At 44.8% G+C, this 23,534-nt stretch overlaps 1 long non-coding RNA gene across 1 annotated transcript in view; it reads right to left on the bottom strand.

Annotated features, from left to right (window-relative positions):
* Positions 1-8,001: 8,001 nt before the first annotated feature.
* Positions 8,002-23,534, bottom strand: part of LOC144679128 (uncharacterized) — a 48,973-nt gene continuing 33,440 nt past the window's right edge. Inside the window, exon 5 of the long non-coding RNA XR_013576253.1 lies at positions 8,002-8,198. This is a non-coding gene — a long non-coding RNA (uncharacterized LOC144679128). The remainder of the gene's footprint in view (positions 8,199-23,534) is intronic.

A 23,534-nucleotide genomic window follows, 5' to 3' on the forward strand; every position in this document is an offset into this window, starting at 1 on the left:
AATTACCGCTCCCAAACCTGGCGCCCACCATTTTCAGGGGGCTGGGGGGGAGGAGGTGGGAACAGCGGCATGTTGTGGTTTGCACATCTGTGTTTCATGGAGGCAGCTGCTCATGTAAAATTCCAGCCAACTTCAAACAGATGCAACTTTCGTAAGTGGGATGTCCAAAACATGAGTCCTGGGCTTTAGACATTTAAACAGAAGGTCCACAGCTGCTTGAGTTATTTAGAAAGGTAGAGTACCCTTTTCAAGAGGTCCAACAGCACTGTGCGGGTACCTACACCATGTGGGCTGCAGCATTCAAGAAGACAGCTCACCACCACCTTCTTGAGGGCAATTAGGGTTGGGCAATAAACGTTGGCTGCGCCAGTGATGCCCACATCCCATGAGTGAATAAAAAAAGGTACCCCTTTGGGGCAAGTAAAGTACCTTTTGGGGGATGTCAAGTGCCCCTTTGAGACAGGTCAAATGCACCTTTGGGAGAGGTAAAGTGCTCCTTTGCGAGAGGGAAAGTGCCCGTTGGGATTGTTAAAATTAGACATGAATGTGCATAGAAAGTGGATAAACTCAGTGGTACTGTTAAGGCATTTAAATCCCCAAGCTCCTTAGATTTTCTTTAAAAAAAAGCCTGCAGTTGAAAAAATAACCAGTGCTTGCAATCTCACTGGCTATTTGTTGACATAAGCCTGACAGCTATCATTACAGGATTGGTGCTGCATGACCAATCCCACAGCCTATCAATATCACAGTGGGGGTGCAGTAAATTTAAGGTTTGATTGACAGTTCCAAGTGGTTATAAAGTCTTTTATGTGGGCTAAGAATACAGATGTTTATTTTCATGAGTACTTAAGTCCTTGAAGGAAATATTTGCTTTTACAAAGGATTAAGTACAGGAAGGAATTTAGATGTATTGAATGGGTTTTTATGAATGAGAGTTATTTTAAATGCAGTGAAGTCTGTAATAGATACTTAGAAGTTTATTTTATTTCATTTCACCATGGCCCCTGAGCTCTTCCCATGGTGGATATAGGATGAGTTGGCCTGGAAGGTGTAAGGGTAAAGGGTGGTGGGGCATGGGTTGACATGATTTGGCACTCATTTGGCATAGGGGCTATGAAGGGCCATGGGGATGAGTGGGGAAGTCATGGGTTGGCATGAGTTGGCACTAAGTTGGCATAGGGGCTATAAACACCATGCGGGTGGATAGAGGGGAATAGGTTGACATGCAGGGGGTGGGGGCAATGAGGTGACATGGGGATTTTGTAGGAGTGTGTGTGAGGGGTGAGGATTAGAGGGCTCTTCTTGGTTTTATTGTTTTTTTTTACAGTTGAGACGAAGACCCAGAGTGCTGAGGTGGGCCTTTAAACAGCCCGCATCCGTACTCAGCTGCCACTGTGGCTGCCTCACACAGTTTCTGGGGACAGCGGGCTCAATTCCTGTTAACAGCCGCCAGTCCTCCCCACTCTCCCCCCCTCCCCACAACCCCCCACCTCCACCTGCCTCCCAACTTGCAGGCAAAGATTTGGCCCACAGAGCTTACATCAGTGACTCATGCAATGGACACCCAAATGGATACAAACTATATAGTACAAGGGGGTGTTAAAAATAGAGAGACTTGGGAGTGTAAATGCACAAATCTTTGAAGGTGACAGGACAGGTTAACAAAGCTGTTAAGAAACCATATGGGTTCCTGGGCTTTAAAAAGAGAGAGTATGAAAGCCAGGAAGCTATGTCAAAAAATACTAGTTTAGCCCCAGCTGCATTATTGCGTCCAATTTCGGGCAACACACTTTAGGAAGGAATGGAGGTTTTTGCATCGGGTACGGAAGAGATTTACCTGAATTTTCCCAAGGGTGAGGGATTACGGGTGAATGGATAGGCCAGAGAAGCTGACTATTCTTCCTAAAGCAGAGAAGACTAAGAGGAGATATGATAGAATAGTTTAAAATGATGAACAGTTTGGATAAGACTAAATAAAGAGAAACAGAAGAATTGATATCCAAAGGGCACACATTTAGGGAGGTTGTCAGAAGAACCAGAGACAATATGAGGAAAAACTTCCAGTGGCTAGATTTGGAATGATGGGGCAGTGGAAACAGGTTCAATAGCAGCCATCTGAAGGGAATTGGATGAATCCTTGATAGAAAACATTTGCAGAAATATGGAGAAAGAGAAGGGGAGTGGGGTAACTAGTTTGCTCAATGAAAGAGGCAGTGCAGACTCAATAGGCCAAATGACATCCTCCTGTGCTGTACTATTCCACGGACAGAATTTTTCCAAAGACGGGGTTTTCCGCCCACCACTAGAGACAGGCAACACATCCCTGCCAATCAGGGATGCCCCGCAGCCATGTAACACTCCGAGGAGCATTCATTGGCTGGAGGCAGTCCTTCTGCCCCTCAATCAGGTGGAAGTCCCTTCTCAGAGAGCTGCCAGCCAATCAGATGGGTCATTAGCTCTCTCTGTAGTCCCAGCAGCTCCAGCGGGAGTGGAGGCCATTGCTGGGGCTACAAGCAATCCCAGGAGTCAAAGTTCCAATTGCCACAGGAGACATGAAGTCAGGGGTCTCACGGAAGGGAGGGGAGACCTACAGGGAGGGGTTGAGGGGAAGGAGTTGTAATTTGAAGAGTAAGCAGGAGGGAGCACCCAAGGTCTCCAGAACACTCCAGTGACTATTTTTAAACAGGTTGCCTCTATAAAATATTGGGTGGAATTCTCCCATCCCACCCGTGGTGAGTTTCGTAGCGGAAGGGAGCAGAGAATGCAGCGGGAGGCAAAAAGACGGAAACCTGTCATCATAAAAACAGGTCACAATTCTCCCGACGGTGTTTTCATGGTGGGTCGGTTATCCCGCTGACTAGTGGTGCGAATGCTGTTTGCATTCATTAGCATGTCATCAATGCTCATTGAAACAGCTATTCGCCGGAATCTTGCCACGCCTTCCAATCTTGTGTCATGCCAGCGGGAAATCACATGGGCGTCAAACCCATTTGGAAAGGGGTGGCGTGCACAAGACAGACCTCAGTTCGCTGGTAACTTCGAGGTGAGTGGAACATACCTGCCATAGCGCTGCACCGGTCTTGTTATGATGAACGCCAGTCTACTGGGGCTGTAGGGTTGGACTGCCCCTTCTCTTTGCTTTCATTGTCCCGAGGGACGTCACTGTGCTGTGGTACTCACGCAGGCCTCCACTTTCAGAGACTAGCACTTCAACCGGGGTTGGGCTGTGAGGCGAAGGGTCGGGCTGACCAACACGAGAGGGGCAATGAGGAGGGAAGGCTGTGCAATGTCAGTCAGGGGGAAGGGTGAACATGAGGGGTGTAACAGGGAGGGAAGGATGTGGAATGGCAGTGAGGGGGGAGGGCAAACAAAAGGGGGGCCTTTTTGGGGTCGCTTTCTAATGTTTTGTTGCTACCTGAGTGAGCAGGAGTCTGATTAGAAAGAAAGGAGGAAGACCTCCTTGCGATGAAAGCCACTTAAGGCCAATGGCTTCATTAGCACTGTTAAAAAGCCACTCAGAGCTCAGTGGCTACACACCACAGTCGCTGCATCTCGAGAATAACACATAGGAATGTAGAATTTGGGAATGCAGGCATTAGTGAGGGAGACACAGCTGTATCACATATGGCATTCCATCAATGAAGGCCTGTCATGTGTTTACCAGGTGTGACACTCCTAACGGGCCAAAGGGCATCCACTCATTGACCATGAGCAACTGGTTAGTCATTAGTATGCCACATCAGAGGTTAGAGCACAGAGCTAAGTTGGGTCAATCATCTCAATTAAACTTTAGCATCCCACGCAGTGCTCAAGATGTTACATATCTGTGATGCCATCTTGGTCACTTCAATGTGTGTGCTAGTGCCTCAGGGACAAGGTGGCATCAGCCACCATGCAAGTAGGGCAGGAAAAACTATGGACCCTTACAGTCTCCAAACTTGTCAACTTCTCAGCTTCATTTTCTTGCCCCTTGAGTCATTAATGTCTTCAATGTTTCCTTTCAGAGAGAAGGCAAAAGCAGTTATGGATCCAGGGCTCAATGCTGCCTTTGTCAGGGTCCTAATGCAATGGAGGAGGCGAAGGAGGGAGAGGCGACTCCATGCGGAGCTCCAACAGGAGAGACATGGTCAAGTGGAGCCAGGGCATGAACAGGAGGGTCAGGAAGAGAGACCCAGACAATGGGGTGACTCACCAGACCTAGGGCTTAAGGTCCAAGAGTCTCCTATTTACAAATGAGCGAGAGGTAATGCTGTGCACATCTGCATTTGTCCCGAGATCAGGTACATCACATGTGCCACAATCTTCATGAAGACCTAATGCCACATGGAGTTGGAGGGGATCCCCAGTGGTTTTGAAGGAGACCACTGCACTCAATTTCTTGGCATCTGGTTCTTCCCAAAGATCAACATGCAACCTGTGTGGCATCTCTCAGTCTGCAACACATCGATGCATAAAGGAGGTTGCGGATGCCCTTTACAGGGAGGCCCATCATTACGTCGGGTTTGATCTGGACGAAGATAGCCAGGCTGCAAGATTCACTGGCTTCACTGCCATCTCAGGCTTCCCTAGAGTGCAGGGTGCAATAGGCTGCACCCATGTGGCTATATGGACTCCATGGCAGCAGCCCCTAATGTTTAAAAAACCACAAGGGCTATCATTCCATCAATGTACAACTGGTGTGTGATCACCAGAAGCACATACTGCACATTTGTGCACAGTACCCTGGGAGTTGCCATGACTCCTACATCCTGAGTCACTCCCAGGTGCCTGAGATTTTCGAGGGGATATAACATCTGCAAGGATGGCTGCTTGGGGATAAGGGGCACCCAATGAAACACTAGCTGATGACACCGGGGCGTCGCCCTTAGAGGTATTCTGAGGAGAGGTACAATGGCTGCTCACAGCTCCACACGCTCCCTTGTAGGGCAGACCATAGGGCTTCTGAAGATGCATTTCAGATGCTTGGACCGCTCAGATGGCTCACTCCAATACATTCCCAACTGGGATTCCTGCATTATCGCAGTGTGTTGCGCTCCTAACAACCTGGCTATGCAAAGAGGTGACCCTCCTGCCAGAGGATGACCTGGAGGAGCAAGAGAGCTCATCAGAGGATGAAGACTCAGAGGCTCAGGAACCTCAGGAGGCTGCTGAGAGGCAATGGCATAGAGGTATTGTCGCTGGACCAGTATTCCGGAGACCCAGGATAATGCTCTGGGGACCCGGGTTTGAACCCCACCATGGCAGGTGGTGGAATTTGTATTCAATAAAAATCTGGAATTAAAAGTCTAACGATGACCATGGAACTATTGTCGAATGTTATAAAAACCCATCTGGTTTACTAATGCCCTTCAGAGAAGGAAATCTGTCAACCTTACCCACAGCAATGTGGTTGACTCTTACATGCCCTCTGAAGTGGCCTAGCAAGCCTCTCAGTTGTAACAAAGTCAGGAAAAAGGAGTGAAACCAGACGGACCACCCGGCATGGACTTAAGCACCGGAAACGACAATCTCAGCCCCGTCGACCCTGCAAAGTTCTCCTGGGGGCTAGTACCAAAATTGGGAGAGCTGTCTCAGACTAGCCAAGCCATGGCCTGATATAGTCATCCACACGGAATCATAACTGACAGATAATGTTTCAGACACTGCCATCACCATCCCTGGGTATGTCCTGTTCCACTGGCAGGACAGGCCCAGCAGAGGTGGCAGCACAGTGGTATACAGCCGGGAGGGAGTTGCCCTGGGAGTCCTCAACATTGACTCTGGACTCCATGAATTCTCATGGCATCAGGTCAAACATGGGCTCCTGCTGATTACCACGTAACCCCCTCCCTCAGCTGATGAATCAGTGCTCCTCCATGTTGAACACCACCTGGAGGAAGCACTGAGGGTAACAAGGGCCGCAGAATGTACTCTGGGTGGGGGACTTCAATGTCCATCACCAAGAGTGGCTCGGTAGCACCAATACTAACCAAGCTGGCCGAGTCCAAAAGGACATAACCACTAGACTGGGTCTGCGGCAGGTGGCGAGGAAACCAACAAGATTGACCTCATCCTACCAACCTTGCACCCACAGATGCATCTGTCCATGACAGTGTCAGTAGGAGTGACCATCGCACAGTCATTGTGGAGACGAAGTCCCGCCTTCACATTGAGGATACCCTCCATCATGTTGTGTGGCACTACCACCGTGCTAAAAGTCAGTCTTTAGCCAATTCAATTCACTCCACGTGATATCAAGAAATAGCTGAAGGCACTGGATAGTGCAAAGGCTATGAGCCCTGACAATATTCTGGCAATAGTACTGAAGACTTGTGCTCCAGAGCTTGCCGCGCCCCTAGCCAAGCTGTTCCAGAACAGCTACAACACTGGCATCTACCCAGCTATGTGGAAAATTTCCCAGGTGTGCCCTGTACAGAAAAAGCAGGACAAATCCAACCCAGCCAATTACCACCCCATTAGTCCACTCTCAATCATCAGTAAAGTAATGGAGGAAGTCATCAACAGTGCTATCAAGTGGCACTTGCTTAGCAACAGCCTGCTCGCTGACACTCAGTTTGGGTTCCGCCAGGGCCACTCAACTCCTGACCTCAGTACAGCCTTGGTTCAAACATGGACAAAAGAGCTGAACTCCTGTGGTGAGGTGAGATTGACTGCCCTTGACATCAAGGCTGCATTTGACAGAGTGTGGCATCAAGGAGCCCGAACAAAACTGGAGTCAATGGGAGTCAGGGGGAAAATTTTCCACTGGTTGAAGTCATTCCTAGCACAAAGGAAGATGGTTGTGGTTGTTGGAGGTCAGTGATCTCAGCTCCAGGACATCACGGCAGGAGCTCCTCAGGGGAGTGTCCTCGGCCCAACCATCTTCAGCTGCTTCATTAATGACCTTCCTTCCATCATAAGATCAGAAGTGGGGATGTTTGCTGATAATTGCATGATGTTCAGCACCATTCGCGACTCCTCAGATACTGAAGCAGTCCATATCTAAATGCAGCAAGACCTGGATAATATCCAGGCTTGGACTGACAAGTGGCAAGTAACATTCGCGCCACACAAGTGTCAGGCCATGTCCAACAAAAGAGAATCTAACCATCGCCCCTTGATGTTCAATTGCATTACCATCACTGAATCCCCCACAATCAACCTCCTGGGGGTTACCATTGACCAGAAACTAAACTGGAATAGCCATATAAATACTATGTTTACAAGAGCAGGTCAGAAGCTAGGAATCGTGTGACGAGTAATCTACCTCCTGACTTCCCAAAGCCTGTCCACCATCTACAAGGCACAAATCAGGAATGTGATGGAATACTCCCCACTTGGCTGGATGAGTGCAGCTTCCACAACACTCAAGAAGCTTGACACTGTCCAGGACAAAGCAGCCCGCTTGATTGGCACCAAATCCACAAACATTCACTCCCTCCACCACAGACGCACAGTAGCAGCAGTGTGTACCATCTACAAGTTGCACAGCAGGAATTCACTAAGGCCCCTTCGACAGCACCTTCCAAACCTATGATCACTACTATCTAGAAGGACAAGGGAAGCCAATAGATGGGAACACAACCATCCAGAAGTTCCCCTCCAAGTCAATCACCACCCTGACTTGGAAATATATCGCCATTTCTTCACTGTCGCTAGGTCAAAATCCTGGAACTCGCTCCTTAACAGCATTGTGGGTGTGCCTACACCACAGGGACTGCAGCATATCTCCACTTTCTCAAGGGCAACTAGGGATTGGCAATAAATGCCGGCCCAGCCAGCGAAGCCCACATCCCATCAATGAATTTTTTTTTAAAGTATGAGCGCAATCACGCCATGGAGGAAGGAAGACTTGGGAGATGTGCTCGTGATACGTTAATCGCTGACAGGTTCCAGGAAGAGTAAAGTCAAGTGAGGGAATATGGTTACATCTCTCCTAGCCCTCAATGCCATCTTCTTTCAACTCAGGGGATGCCCGCCCACTTGCAGAGAGAACAAGTCCTGCATTCACACTTGTCTCATGATGCTTGCTTTGGTCTGTGGGGCCCTGTGAGTGGGCTCACTGTGGGAATTAAGAGTCCGCTTAGGAACAAGATCGATGCTAGAGAAGACTTGAAGCCTCCACCGCTATCTAATGATGTCAACACTGCAGCGACTGAAATGTGGACATGCCTAGGGATCTCCTCCTCTCGTGCGTGTCTTTTCTTCTGCCACTACCACTGAGGAGACACAAAAGCTGTTAGATTATCAATGCTGATGAGCTGCCCTGGCTCGATGATGTTCCTTGAGGAAGTAGGGTGAGAAACGCTTACATCACACATTTCAAATAAAGATTTAAACACATCTCCCTGACATCATAGAAGGGTGCGGAGACTAGTTCAACTGAGGGCGACATCACCGGAATGTGAATCTCACAGTGCGACACTCTCACTGAGTGGGAGGAAGGCTAAAACTCGAAATAACAGGACTCCAAAGTACAAAATCACAATGCCTTCAGTTGACAGGAACAACCACATAACCATCAAATGTATTAACAAAAGTAACATTTATTTACATGTCTAGCACACCCGTGACCTAAAAGTGACATCAATTTTTCTGAACTTTCCTAAATCTAGGCCTACGCCTGGGTGCAGCCCCGACATCCGCAGCAGAGGTGGAGGCAGCCTGCTGACTGCTACATCCTGATGTCTGTGATGACCTTGGCAGACGTCCTCTGGTGGCCCATGGCCTGGAAGGCCCCCAACCTGATAAGGATCACCTGTTCAAGGCCAAATGCGCCCTTGGCAGCTTGAGCAGCTGGAGTAGATGTGGTCACAGGCAGAGGGGGCTGTCAGAGGCTGCACGCCCTTGGAGCATCCTGAGAGGAGGCCCCCAGGGTGTCCGCATGATGCTCATCCTCCCTGTGGGTGCCCGAGGTCCTTGCCCTGACTCCTGCAGGAGATGGTGCACCCAGAGGGAGGTCAAGGTGCCTCATCGCCATATCACCTACATCCTGATGGTAATCCTGCACTCCACCAGGGTGTGTGGCCAAGGAATGCGTGGCTGTGCACAAATCCAGCAAGGCCTGCTGGACCAAGGTCTCCATGATGGACACCAGCCTTTCCATGGTGAACTCGAGGCGCTCACATGTCTGAGCCACGACATCAGATATAACGCAGACGGACTCCTCCATCGTTTGCTCTAGTCTGCTGAGTGACTGCCGAATCTCTGCCTGATGTTCTGCCGCCTTTCATTGCAACTCCAGCATTGAGCTGGTGGCCGCTTCCAGAGGCTCACCATCTGACTCAGACCGAATGGGTGGCTGGTCTCCAGCAGCCCTCCAAATGCCGGAGACCTGGGCTGTCCCTGCCTCCGACTGCTGCAGGGACATGCCAGTGAGGTGTTCCCCAGAAAGTGAGCCCAAGCCTAATCAACATGTGTGCCCCATCGACGTGTGTGTTTCTGAGCTGGTGGAGGGTGCGTGTGAGCGCCAGGATGGACCTTCTGGAGCTTCATCCTCGGATGAGGTTTGGAGGCTCGCTGTGGTGGAGCTGGACTGGTTTGGGGGCCTTGATGTGCTTGTACCTAGAAAATAGAAAAGAGAGTTTCAGTTAATGAGCATGAGCTAGGTAAGACTGACTCACTGTGAATGTCAGGCTTTGAAGAAGTGATGGAGCTGTGATCTGTACGAGGTTGGTTGGAGAGACTGATCTCCCCTTCCCCACAGGAGCGATCCCTGGTCTCCCCAGCCAGCTCAGCTGCAGCCTTCTCGAATTCACTGAGGGCGAGGATGTCGGACATCCCTCCCCCAGTCTGCACTCTCTTACACCTATTGTGTGCCACCTTGGCCTGTATGAAGAAGAAAGAAAGGCATGTGGTGAGAAGGGATGGAGCAGAGGTTGGGTGAGATGCATGTCCCCTCTGTGTGGTGAACCCTCCCCAGAAGGGCCAGAGGATGGAGTGCGAACAACGTGATAGATGGGATGGTGGTGATAAGAAAGTCTCAGTGAGAGAATGAGTGTTGATATGTATCCCCCGCTAATGGCTGTGTGAGACCCCTGAAGAGAGTAGCCGTTTGACTACATGATGCCACGATGAGAGTTTGATATTGCAGGGTGTTGAAGGATGACTTACCCTGGCTGAGCGGATGAAATCATTCATCCTGCTCCTAAATTGGGTGGCACTTTGGGTGCAGGTACCAGCCACGCTGACCAGCTCCGCCATGGTGTCCCAAGTCCAAGAAGTAAGGCTGCTATGCTTCTTGCATGGGGTAAAGTACGTGCCATTGTTCCTGCACTCCACTGACCAAGGCCTGGAGGGCCTGGTGGGTGCAGACTTTGTCCTGAGGCTCTCGGCCTTTCTCTTATGGGTTGCAGACATCTCTGGTGGGCTGGAGAGATTGAGATTGTGTGTTGGACTGGCGTTTAAATATGGCGCCCGGACCTTCGAACCCGCCAGCTGACGGCAGGTGGACGAATCAGCTCCCGGCCCCCCAGGTGATTTAGAGCGAAATGTGCCTCTGCATAATTAATGAGGCTCCAAGCGCAGAATCGGGTGCGAGTTGCCACCATTACAGATGGCGGGCTGGGCAATGCTGAAACTGCCCACCACCACACTTAGTTTCACTTTGAGAGAATTCTTCCCATTGTTTTGAAGTTCTCATGAAGACGTTTACAGTGAGAGCACAGTTTTCACTTTCTGCTCATAGGCTACTCTCAGTCCTTTCCATAACCAGCCACTCGTAGAGACAATTCAAATACATTTTTCACAAACGTTAAAGCTTAGTGGGTGGAGGTGGGGGGGGAGGTGGCGGTTGGGCAATTGGCCAATCTCAAAAGGGAATCGATAAGCAACACACACAACCTCCAACTCCTGCCTGAGGCCCAAGCGGGAAAAACTGCCGTGCTTCCCCGCTCTGCCCCTGAACCCCTCCCACCGACCTCAAGATTGAGGCCGGGGCGGATTGCAGCCCTTGAGTGACCATTAATTGGCCATTCAATTGGGTGTGCCCTAGCCCTCACCCATTTCCCCATTGAAGGTTGGGGCAGGCAGGAGGGCTCCAGGAAGACCACCCGGCGAATTTTACAGGCCCAACCACACCCCCCCACCCACCCCCACCCCACCTCAACCACCTGCAAACCCACCAGCAGGGCCCATAAAATTCAGCCCAATCCATGAAACTTTGGTACAGACAATAGCATGTGCAATTTCTCAGTGCAACTCACTTCACCTTGGCACAAATACGAGTAGTAATTCAAGGCCAATGTATATTTCAAAACTGGTGTGATGTATGTGCCTCATGCTCCAAATTCTGGTCCACTGCAGCAGAACTGCATCATTTTAACAGTAGAAAGATTGGAAATTCAGGCCTAGATCTTTAGCTCTATTTTAAAGTAGAATTGATACACCCCCTTCCAATAGACACAGGTTCTTCTTATCCTTTATATTTCATTTTTAGCAAATGATCTCCAATGACTATTTTTAAACTGTTTGCCTCTATACAATATTGTTTTGGAGTTCTCATGAAGATATATACACTAAAAGCACAGTTTTCAATTTCTGCCCTTAAGTTACTGTCACTCCTTTCCATAACCAGCCACTTGTAGAGACAATTCAAATACATTCTTCTCATATGTTAAAAGTCATTATCCCCCTTGGGCTGTACACAGGGATATAGGAGTGTAGTGACCTTTCCTTTTAAAATTTATGTGACCGTTCCACTGAAGAAACAATTTAATAAGGTAGAAAAACACACCAAACACGTATACTAAAAATATTTCTATAGGTTATTCTAGTTTATCTGGTATTTCTGGTTATTTTACTACTGTTGATGAAAACATTAAGATTATGGTGACCTATTGGCAGCCTGAAGAGCACCTGGTTTCCAGTCAAACACCTGACACAAAGACAACCAAATGCTATGAAAAAGTATTAAATTTGCAGTAGTCACATCTGTACATATTGTGGCTGGCATTTTCCACCAGTCTCCCATCCTTGTTCAACCAGTATCAACAGAGGAAATGGGATGGGAAGGTCGATCACTCCCTCCCTTTGCTTGCTTTTTCTCACCATAACTCTATTGGCAGCCGATTCTATCTGCTACACATAAATTATATCAGGGTCATGGGGCCAACAAATTGCCTTGCCACCCAAAGCTCTTTTGCTGTCCTCACCGGCCATCATGAGAGGTTTTGAAGAAGAGCCATATTTGACTCAAAACATTAACTCTGTTTCTCTCCACACAGATGTGGCAAGACTCACTTTTCCAACACATTCTGTTTCTAATATCAGAGAGGGGGAGGGTAAACTCAGGATCAATGGCAGAAGTTTCCTTGTTGCATGTGGTGAGGAGAAGGGCTTCCCCTTCACATTAGGCAGCACACCGTTGTCCTTTTTGGACTCCACCCAGAACACAGCCTAAATACTCACTGTCCCTCCTTCATCACTGGGACTCTTTACTCCCTTTGAAAAAATCTCCAGCCACTTCAGATGCTGCAGATTTAATGGCTACCAACCTAGGAAATTGGGCCCCTCATTGGTGGGGCAGGAGTTACTGCCAGGAGGCCTAGTGACCCTTTTAAGATCATAAGAAATAGGAACAGGAGTAGGCCATTCTGCCCATTGAGTCTGCTCCCCCATTCAACAAGATCATGGCTGATTTGACTGTGGCCTCAACTCCACTTTCCCACCCATTCCCCCTAAACCTTGGCTCCCTTGTAGATCAGAATATGTCTAACTCAGCCTTGAATATATTCAGTGACCCAGCCTCCACTGCTCGCTGCGGAAGAGAATTCCAAACACCAATGCCCCTCTGAGAGAAAAAAATTCCTCCTCATCTCCTTCTTAAACTAACAGTCAGGTTTATTTACAAGATAATTACACATGAGCAGAAAACACAGCAAAATATTGAAAACTAAGCAAGAAAGATTGAATCAATACAAAAGAATTTAAAATATTTCCTTTAGAGTGCAAGTTTTACTCATCCCAATAAAAAAGAAAACTTGCATTTATGTAGCACTTTTCATGACCACCAGATGTCTCAAAGTTCTTTACAGCCAATGAAGTACATAAATCTTAAATGAGACCCCTTATTCCAAAACTGTGCCCCCTGGTTCTAGATCTCCCCAGGAGGTGAAAAATCCTCTCAGCATCTACCCTGTCAAGCCCCCTCAGAATCCTATATGCTTCAATAAATCACCTCTCATTCTTCTAAACTCCAATGTGCATTGGCCCAACCTGCTTAACTTTTACTTAACTTTTCCTCATCAGCCTAGTGAACCTTCTTTGAACAGCTTCCAATGCCACTATATCGCACCTTAAGTAAGGAGGTCCAACTTGTGCACAGTATTCTAGGTGCGTTCTCATCAATGGCTGGTGTAGTTGTAGCAAGACTTCCCTACTCATACTCCAACCCCCTTTTGACATAGGAAAAGGGAAATCCAGGCCTCCAAATTTAAATTCTGTTCCACAATTTAGGTGCAATCCTTTTTTATAATTCAGACTTACTCCCAGCACTTTCAACTGATGCTGATTGCTGGTCCATAATTATTCTTTAATTACAACGCACAGGAGAACACCTAGGGTGCTTTCCTGTTTTTCTCTGAAAAGCGATAGATATTTTAACAATGGACATTGTGTTCATGGTAAAACTAACAGTCAGATTTACTTACAAGATAATTACACAGGAGCAGAAAACACAGCAAGATACTGAGTACAAATTCTATTAAACAAAAATGATTGAATCAATCCAAAAGAATTTAAAATATTTCCTTTAGCGTGGAAGCTTTATGCATCCCAATAAAAGAGAAAACTTGCACTTTTCACGAGCATCTCAAAATACCCTATAGCCGATAAAGTACTTTTTGAAGTATAGTCACTGTTGTGATGTTGGAAACAAGGCAGCCAATTTACGCACAGCCGTCTCCCACAAACAGCAATATGATAATGACCAGATAATCTGTTTTTAGTGATGTTGATTTTTTTTATTCTTTCATGGCATGTTGGCAGCGCTAATAAGACCAGCATTTGTTGCCCATCTCTAATTACCCTTGAGAAGGTGCTGGTGAGGCACCTTCTTAAACTGCTGAGGCCCGAGTGGTGCGGTTAGGAAAGGAGTTCCAGAATCTTGATCCAGTGACAGTGAAGGAGTGGCGGTTTAGCCAAAGGAGGCTTGGTCTCGTTGTGCTAACACAGAATATTTAGAGTCTGCTGAGGTAAGGAAAACATTAATTTTATTGGAACATCTCTTACTGTGTCTTCCTTGCCATGAGTCCTGCAAGATCATGAGACATTGCATCACTTCCTGTGATGAAGTACCCTTTGTCTCATTAACATATCATACAGTTAAAATTAACCCCTGATACTACATCTTCCCCAAGTCTGATTCTCCCCATTATACTACAGTGAGCTGCTGCTGCACATATTGTATATGGTACACACAGCTGCCACTGTGCGCAGGTGGTGAAGGGAGTGAATGTTTAAGGTGGTGTATGGGGTGCAAATGGGGTACCACAGTATTTATATGGCTGGTCTAGTTAAGTTTCTGGTCAATGGTAACTCCCAGGATGTTGAAGGTGGGGGATTCAGAGATGGTAATTCTGTTGAATGTCAAAGGAAATGGTTAAATTCTCTCTTGTTGGAGATGGTCATTGCCTGGCACTTGTGTGGTGTGAATGCTACTTGCCAATTGTCAGCCCAAGCCTGAATATTGTCCAGGTCTCGCTGCATATGGGCACGGACTGCTTCAGTATATGAGGAGTCATGAATGGTGCTGTACACTGAGCAATCATCAGTGAAAAACTCACTTCTGACCATATAATAGAGGGAAAGTCATTGATAAAACAACTAAAGATGGTTCAGCCTAGCACATTGCCCTGAGGATCTCCTGCAACAATGTCCTGGAGTTGAGGTAATTGACTTCCAACAACCACAACCATCTTCCCTTGTGCTAGGTATGACTCCAACCAGCGAAGACTTTTCCCCCGATTCCCATTGACTTCAATTTTGCCAGCGATTCTTGATGCCACACTCAGTCAACTACTGCCTCGAAGTCAAAGACAATCATTCACCCCAGTCACTTACCGGCCATGACACTGGTAATCACTCCCCTGCTCTTCTTTGAAATAGAGCCATGGGCTTTTTCACATCCACCCAAGCAAGGGGATGGGTACTCATTTTATGTTTCATCTGAATGGCAGCACCTCCATCAGTGCAGTGCTCCCTCAGTACTGCACTGGAGTATCAAGCTTGATTTTTGATTTCAGGCCCTAGAATGGAACTCGAACCCAGAACCTTGCAATTCAGAGGTGAAAGTGCTACCAACTGACCTATGTCTGACACTAAGGAAGCAAAATATTTTGCAAACTTTCCAGTGTGATTACTGTATTCAAGTGAAGTTATTCCTGAAATAAAACTGAAGACGGAATGAAATTTATTGTGCACTAAAATAAATACGAACATACGAACTAGGACAGGAGTAGACCACTCGGCCCCTCGAGCCTGCTCCGCCATTCAATAAGATGATGGCTGATCTGATTGTAACTGCAACTTCACATTCCCGACTACCCCCGATAACCCTTCACCCCCTTGCTTACCAAGAATCTATCTACCTCTACCTAAAAACATTTAAAGACTTTGTTTCCACTGCCTTTTGAGGAAGAGAGTTCCAAATACTCACGACCCTCTGAGAGAAAAAATTTCTCCTTATCTCTGTTTCTATTGGGATTTATTTGTGTAGATATGTAAGCATCTTTATTCCAAAAGAAGCTTTAACCTACATGTGTGTTAATCTTGAGACTTTAACTACCTCCTATAAAAGTTATCTGCAATAGATCAGCCACTAAATTCAGCCACTTCTCCCACTGTATAATTCTTATGAGCGCTTTCTGAAGTTTACAGATCTAATACCCACAGCCCTTCAAACTATCACTAATTCTTTATAATTTCAAACAAGGCCTTCGCTTTCTGGCCAAACTCTGTATTAAATGATGTTCGGGATGATTATGTGGGCAGCAAGGTCGGGACTTTCCACAGTTTTTAGAACATGACAGGGCAGGACGTTCCTCCACCCACATCATCCCTCCTGCAGCCAAGTGAATTTTCCTGCGGAGGCCCTAAAGCAGAACAGGTTGAAAGCAGGTTAGGCCCACAGCTGAATGGCTCTCGCACACTGGGAGGGTGGGAAATCCAGTTTAGCTGTAGCTTTAAAGGCCGGATGATATTTTAAGTCTTATGGAGATAAAGCATAAACACAGTGAGAGGACGCTGACAGATGGGGCTATCTGTTGTGTTCAAGATTCCAAGGTTATTCAGAGCTGCTACAATGTTTGGAGATATAAGGACAAGGAGGGCAGGACTATTTGCAACCAAAGGCAGGAAATCCCAGAAAAAAGTGGTGCACACGGTACGGATGGAGGTGGTGCAGGCAGTCACATCACATTTTACATCAGCCACCCCATGACACAATGCCAGAAATGTTTTACTGGTCTCACAAGGTTAACTGAGGCATGAAACTCTATGCATATCCAGAAATAATGCTGAAAGCATGACTCACTTCTATACCATCAATGTCCACACAATGGAAATGAAGAAATGAGTGAGATGGTCAATAAGAACCAGAAACCTCAGGATATTTGAAAGCCCTTGCTGAATAACTTCTTGCGAATGGCAAATAAGCAGACCCAGATCTCTTTAAAAGATCTAAGGTTGAGCAGCAGACACTCGAGACAGTGTCCTTTCATGTGCTATAGTTAGTGGATAAGTTGGAGTAGTCCACAACCTTCTTCTGCAGCACAATGAAAGAGATATGTCAGAGCATATTGACTGAATTAGTCTAGAGATTTCTGTGATACCGAGAGATCAGGAAGGAGTTCTAAGGCCAATCACTGATTCCAGAATGCCAGCCACGGCTGCTTCCACAGATTCTCTAAAAAGTACCTTAGGTCAGGCTGTCAAGACCTAATTGACACTCTTCAAACTATTCTCACGTGGACCACTAGCTCAACTAAGCCCATGCCCAGCACAAAAGGGCTGCAAGAAATGCGTGCAAATGTCACCACTTCTCATGATAACTGTGGCTGCTTGTCACTGATTATCCCTTGTGTCTAAAAGTCTTGCTAATAAGAACCAGAGGGGAGATGTGGAGAATTTCTGTTTATGCAGTGTGTTGTTACGATCTGGGATGCACAGCCTGAAAGAGTTTTGGAACCAGATTCAATAGTTCCTTCCAAAAGGGAACTGAATATATTCTTGAAAAGGATGATTATGGGAAAGGAGCATGAGAATGGGATTAATTGGTTAGCTCTTTCAACGAGCTGGCACAGGCATATTGGGCCAATGGCCTCCTCTTGTGCTGTAAGATTTTATGATTCAATGCCGCCTTTGATCATGAAACTACTACCTAGCTACAAAAAAATGTTTTCTACCATAGAACTGACTGCAGTTTCAACAAAGAACCAGACATGTGAACCCACCGTGACCATTTTTGGCCAAGCAAAACGCACAAGGCAACCTCATTACAGTTAAAGTGCACTTCCATAGCATTAATATCTCTGCTCTTTACTCAGCTCATTTGCTGCTGAAATCCTCATCCATGTCTTTGTTCCTTCTAAATTTGACCCTAGACGATACACTCCTAGCCTACCCCCATATTCTACCATCCACAAACTTGAAGTCACCCAAAATTCTGCTGTTTATATCCTAACTCTCACGCCAATTCTCATTGAATCATCACCGCTGTGCTTGTTGACCTACATTGGCTCCTGGTTCAGCAGCACCTTGATTTTAAAACTCTGATCCTTGGTTTCAAATCCCTTTATGGCCTTGCCCCTCCAATTTCTGTAATCTCCTCAGGGCCTACAAATCTCCAAGATATTTGCATTCCTCTAATTCTGGCCTCTTGAGTGCCCCCGACTTTAATCATGATATAATTTTAATCCATTGATGACTATGCCTTCTAGGCCCAGTCCCCTGGAATTCCCTTCCTAATCAACTCAGTCTTTTTACCTCTTTTCCTCCTTTAAGACTCCATAACTTACCTCCTTGACCAAGCATTTGGTTATCTGCTGTAATAGCTCCTTATGTGGTTCAATGTCACATTTTGTTTGATATGATCTCTGTGAAGCGCTTGGGCAGGTTTTACAACTTCAAAGGTGCTATAGAAATAAAAGCTGTTGTTGTCAGCACAGTACCATGCCACATGCGAACGGCTGGTTGCTTATAGCACAGTCTTACAATAATATGGCTCGTTGAGCACTGCAAGGTCAATGATCTCCACTTGCCTCCACATAATGTCTTGTTGGTGGCGACATACTGAATTTTCATCAATTTTCTATCAGCTGCCCAACCTTTTCTTTCCTAGTGCAAAAAGCCCCAAGCCTTTTCAGCCTTTCCTGATATGATTATCTTCTCTTGTCTGGTATCATCATTGTAAACCTTATTGTGCCCTCTCCTGTGCCTCAATATCTTTTTTCTTATAGCATGGAAACCAGAATTGTGGGTGGTACTCCAAGTATGGTCTAACTATTTCAGTGTTAGTCTAACATAACTTCACTGCTTTTCAACTCTAGAAATGAACCCCAGTGCTACAGGTTGTTTTTTATTTTATGGCCTTATTACCTTCCGTGACTACTTTCAATGACTATTTCAACGCCCCTGAATAGTTGTATCCTCATCGGCTCTCTGTGGATAATCACCACAGCTCTGGATGCCTCCATTGCTCCATTGTGCTGAGAATTAAGACTTTAAAGGTAAGGCTGGAGCCCTGTCTCCAGCAGTCTAACTTTATTCAATTTAAATTCACATTTACTCTGTCCATCCACAGGCATATATAAAAAGAGAGATACCAGTAAAATGTTGCCTATTTGATTTAAAACAGAAATGGAACTTCAATGGGGTCCTATCAATCTTCTGCTGTAACTTTGGCAAGAGATCTGCAGGACCCTCAGGGTATCATGTACTCCAGTACTTTTGGCTGTTTCCGCTATTTATCCAAGGGTTCTGGTACTGCAGACACTCTGCTAAAATTGCAAGTGACTATTTATCATCATAACAGCAGAGGATACATTTTGTGAGGGCTTGTCCCATCAATAGGGTTTCACATGCAGCTAATGGACATCATCAAATCAAATGTCCACCCTTGAGCACCAATTGTGTGCCCAATGTTATGATTTTCAATTTGTCAATAAATAATGCTCTACTAATTGCATGCAGGTCTTCACTAACATGTTAAATTTCCTTTATAAATTCCCTGAGCCCAAATTTTATTACTTCAGACCTAGATCTACCCACAGCATGAGCTTCATATATAAAAACTTGAGTTCACAGAACTGTTTTGGAGTTTACCTGTTGAAGTTGCTTTCTTAAATGGACAAGACAATTATTTAATTTTTGCATTTTCATGCATCCTTGATGGGATTTTGCTCTATATATTGGTTAGCATTGATGGATAAACATCAATTTTTTGCATTTGGGGGGCTTTTTTGGGACCACTTTCTCATCATTGTTCTTGATTTCTATTTGTTTTGAAGCTACACTTTACAAAGAGGTAAGGATGAGTATTACTCTGGTGGTTCTATATGTACTACATCGCTTCTTAATCAGACTACATAATAAAAATGTAGAAGCAAGTTCATAAGGGGTTAACACATGCAGGTGCATTGTTCTACCAACACCTATCCCAAGGCTTGCACCTGCATTTGCCTGTGGAAGTCACTTTTGTGGTGAGCATGAGTGGTGAGAGAGAGCTTAAACCTTATCTCTATCATCCGCACAAAACTGAACTCAAAGTTCAATGGTGTTGAATTGACCCTGTAAAATACTATTGTACAGGGCCATTAATCTTTTTGAATGAAGTACCTCTGTCCACTATTCTAACAGTGGTAGACAAATATACTTTATATGAATCTGTTTAGTGTCATCCAATAGCCATGTAAAGATAGCTGTAAATATTATTAAGAACAACAGGTATAGAGCAGTAAGTGCAAAGTTGTGTTTGTTCCCAGATTCAGATGACAATTATAAAATGCACAAACATAACTCCTGTGATTTATATTGTCATCTAATTTGCTTGATTAGTTAGTGCCCTGTAATCACGAGCACAGAGTATATTCTCTAGATTATTTCTTCCAGCAAATCAACATGATGACCAATTTCCATTCAGTTAAATGACCACTAGGTGTGCATTTGGAAATATAATCAGGAAGTGTTTAGCAGTAAGAATAATTTCTGTCAATAGCTGGAGGGACAAGGAAGATCCGCTTTGTTCTATTGTTATAGTTTCAAAATAGGAGCAGCCGATGAAATTCCATACACAAGGTATTCAAATGGGCATAAGAATTACCAGAAGTTTCAGGGTGGATCAATTACTTTGTTCATCTCTTTGCTTAAGATCAGCTGAAGTGAAAAGTTAACGGTCCACAGGACTGTGTCACTACTTTTTGCTCATTAGAGGCTTGAGAGTACATATTGCACATTTATTCTCAGTCAGAGCTATATTGATCTCCATTGAGAACGTACCCAAGCTTTCATTATGTCAAATAATTTAATTCTAGTTTACTTTGGAAAGACAATAAATTATATTGGTCACTTAGGTTGTTGTAATTTCCTACCAAGAAGGAGATTTGAAATTTGCAGTATAAGTGGTTCCAAGAGAGGTGTTTCTGTAGAGAAAAGGGGTTTAGGGATATGACGAAAAGGCAAGTATATGGGACTCTGATCAATCAAACAATGAGGGGTGGGGAAAATGGCCTTTTTGCAATCCAAAAAGTTTTTATACTCCTATCACTATGCTAAGGGTCGTTCCAGAGCAAGTAGGGCCGACAGAAACAACCTGGTCTAAGATCTTTGCCAAAATCACTTTGAGTTGTGTGTAGAAAGTATAACAGCAGAAGTAGATTGACCCATCAGATAATTATTTTTCTCACTCTCTTTGATAGAGTGTGACTGGGTTATACTCTTACCTGCACAATTGAAGTAGGAACTCACAACTACAGGAAACTGAGGCACAAATTTATGTCCCACCAAATGTTGAACCATCAATGTGCCATTGTATTCCAATATTTCCTCCTCATCATCACAGCTTTTATATTTTGCACTATATATTAATTGTACCCTGTGCTCTTTCCCTCCAATTCTGTTTCCCACTGAAGAACAATAAGTTTGCAATATTTCTTATCTACCAATCATGCATTGCAAATGTTCATAAAAACTACAGATCCATGATTAATGCCAGTCTGAGAGATCATAGCAGAAACTAGTAAATTAACTGGAGAATCATGAATAGCCTATTCCAGATTTCCAATAGTGTGGGTCAAACTTTCAAAGTACTCAAACAGTTTATTAAATATTTGAAGAAGTGTTTAGGAATTGTAGGTTCATTGATGACTTTGTGCACAATCTTGAAGAGATTTAGGTTAGGTTTTCTAATCCGTAATTTAGTGCGAACTCATAATGCATTGACACCAAAGAGTTAACCTTATGAAACATCATATGCACTGTGCAACCTTGCTAAATGAGAATGTGGGTCTTAAATAGGGCCAACCCTCACATCATATTATGAAGCTTTGCAAATTACCCTGCAAGTTTCTTCCAAATTGTTCTTGAAGCAGGTTGTAGGTTTTCATATGTGTGTATGTGTGTGGGTGTAGAACAATTGTATAAATGGGCTAACATTTACATTAAAATAATGCTTGCAGGAATTTGGTATTAGTGTATTAAATTATCAAATTGGAGCACAAATTACACAGAAGAAACTCACTTTTAGGAGTACCATTGTCAGGCTTAAATGAAAATTTCTGGTTAGCTGAATGGAGTTTCTGTACCTTATTACTGGGGAAATTATTTTAAAATGTAAATACATAACTAAGACAAGTTTTAATGTTTTTTTTCTCAATAAAACCAATGTGTCACCATCCTTTACTGCTTATGCAGTTCATGAAATGAGAATTTGTATTTTTTTGACCAGATCATACACTTCTGGTGTATGATCAATAACAAAGCATCTATAGTAATGAAACCAAACCTTTCTGGAAAAATAATGCCCAATTCTTAACATACACCATCATTAATCCATAGAACAACTAGCAAGATCAAGAAAAGAAGAGATATACTAAGAATTATGAATCTCCAGATATTGCTGGTCGATTCATGCCACTCTACTATTTACCTCATACAAACAGCATCTTACCCTTTGCCTCCCGATGATTTTTAAAAACTTGCTGTATTTGCAAATTAATTGCCCATTAAACTCACCATGGAATGTTAGGGCTCATAATTGTTAGCGCAAATACCTGTGATAATTATTAATACATTGCCAATCATTTCCCTAGAAAGGGAACAATTTAAACTGTTGAATCTCATTTCTGCATGTAGCAAATTCTTCTTAGAGATTTTCAAAATGTAAAAATTTAAACTTTTCAATGTGTTTCTTACTTTTCCTTTGAGTCTCACTCTTCTATCTTTCTTAATCCAATCCTCTTTTCGCACTCCTGCTTGCGTTTCGGTGCCTGATTTGGAGTCTAACTCACGCTGCTTTTCCACTGTTCCTTTGTTTCTTCCTCAACCCTCAAATTTCATTGGTTAAGGAGGTACGCTGTCAGTCCCTTTGTTCACTAAGTCTTAGATGCTCCATTGCCAACTTGCACTTCCATCAAGTTACACTTCAAACTATATTGGAGTTAAAGAGTGCAGGAAAATGTTTAACTAGCAGCTCATGCCATGAGACATCCCACTCCTTCTTGAGACTTAGGCAATTCTTGCAAGGTAGTAAGTATTGACAAATCGCAAGGGCATTAAACCACATAACACGGAACTGGAGTCCTATGTAGGCCAGTAATAGTCATGGGGTGTGTTTCCTTCCCTGAAAGACATGATGAACCAGTTGAGTACTTACAAAAATTCAGCAACTTCCGTGGCTATTTTTCTGTACTGTAGTCACTAGGCAATCATACACAAGTTGCAATACATAGCACTCGAGGCATAATTCCATGATCTCCCAATCTCAGCAAGAAACCAAGCTCACAGGAGTGTGCGTTGGAGAATCAGTGCAACAATGGTGCAGCCATTTCTTTAACATGTTCCCTCAAGTGCAGCTCCTCAAAGACAGCATGGAACTAAAGAATTATCAATCAGATTTCATCAAGTATTAGGAGCGTCTGAAATGCAAACAAAGCCACATGAATGTGTCAGGTTGCACGACTTCTATAGTTAGAAATTGTTATTGGAGACATTAGCGGTTATTCTGCCAGCTATTTTAATGGTTTGGTCATTTAGACCTTGCTTGATGACTCCAACAGTCTGAGCAGCTGATTATGAAGCCGATTCTTTTATCTGTCTCGGCATCTTCCTCTGCTTGTGGCTGTCTTTCTTTCCCTGACTGCAATAGGGCCTATTACATGGCAAGGTTACATAGAATGAAACAGGCAACCAAACTCTTGACAGCCTTGACTAAGCTGTAATTTCGCTCATCTATCCAAGAAAGAGTTGTTTCAGTACAAAAAAGGTGTGCTCCACTATGACTGCATTGTACCTCTCAACTCCTGTTCATCAGTGTCAAAGTAGCGGCATGAGCCATAGCTGCA

The sequence above is a fragment of the Cetorhinus maximus genome, chromosome 3, assembly GCF_964194155.1.
Source record: "Cetorhinus maximus chromosome 3, sCetMax3.hap1.1, whole genome shotgun sequence".
Taxonomy (NCBI): Eukaryota; Metazoa; Chordata; class Chondrichthyes; order Lamniformes; family Cetorhinidae; genus Cetorhinus; species Cetorhinus maximus.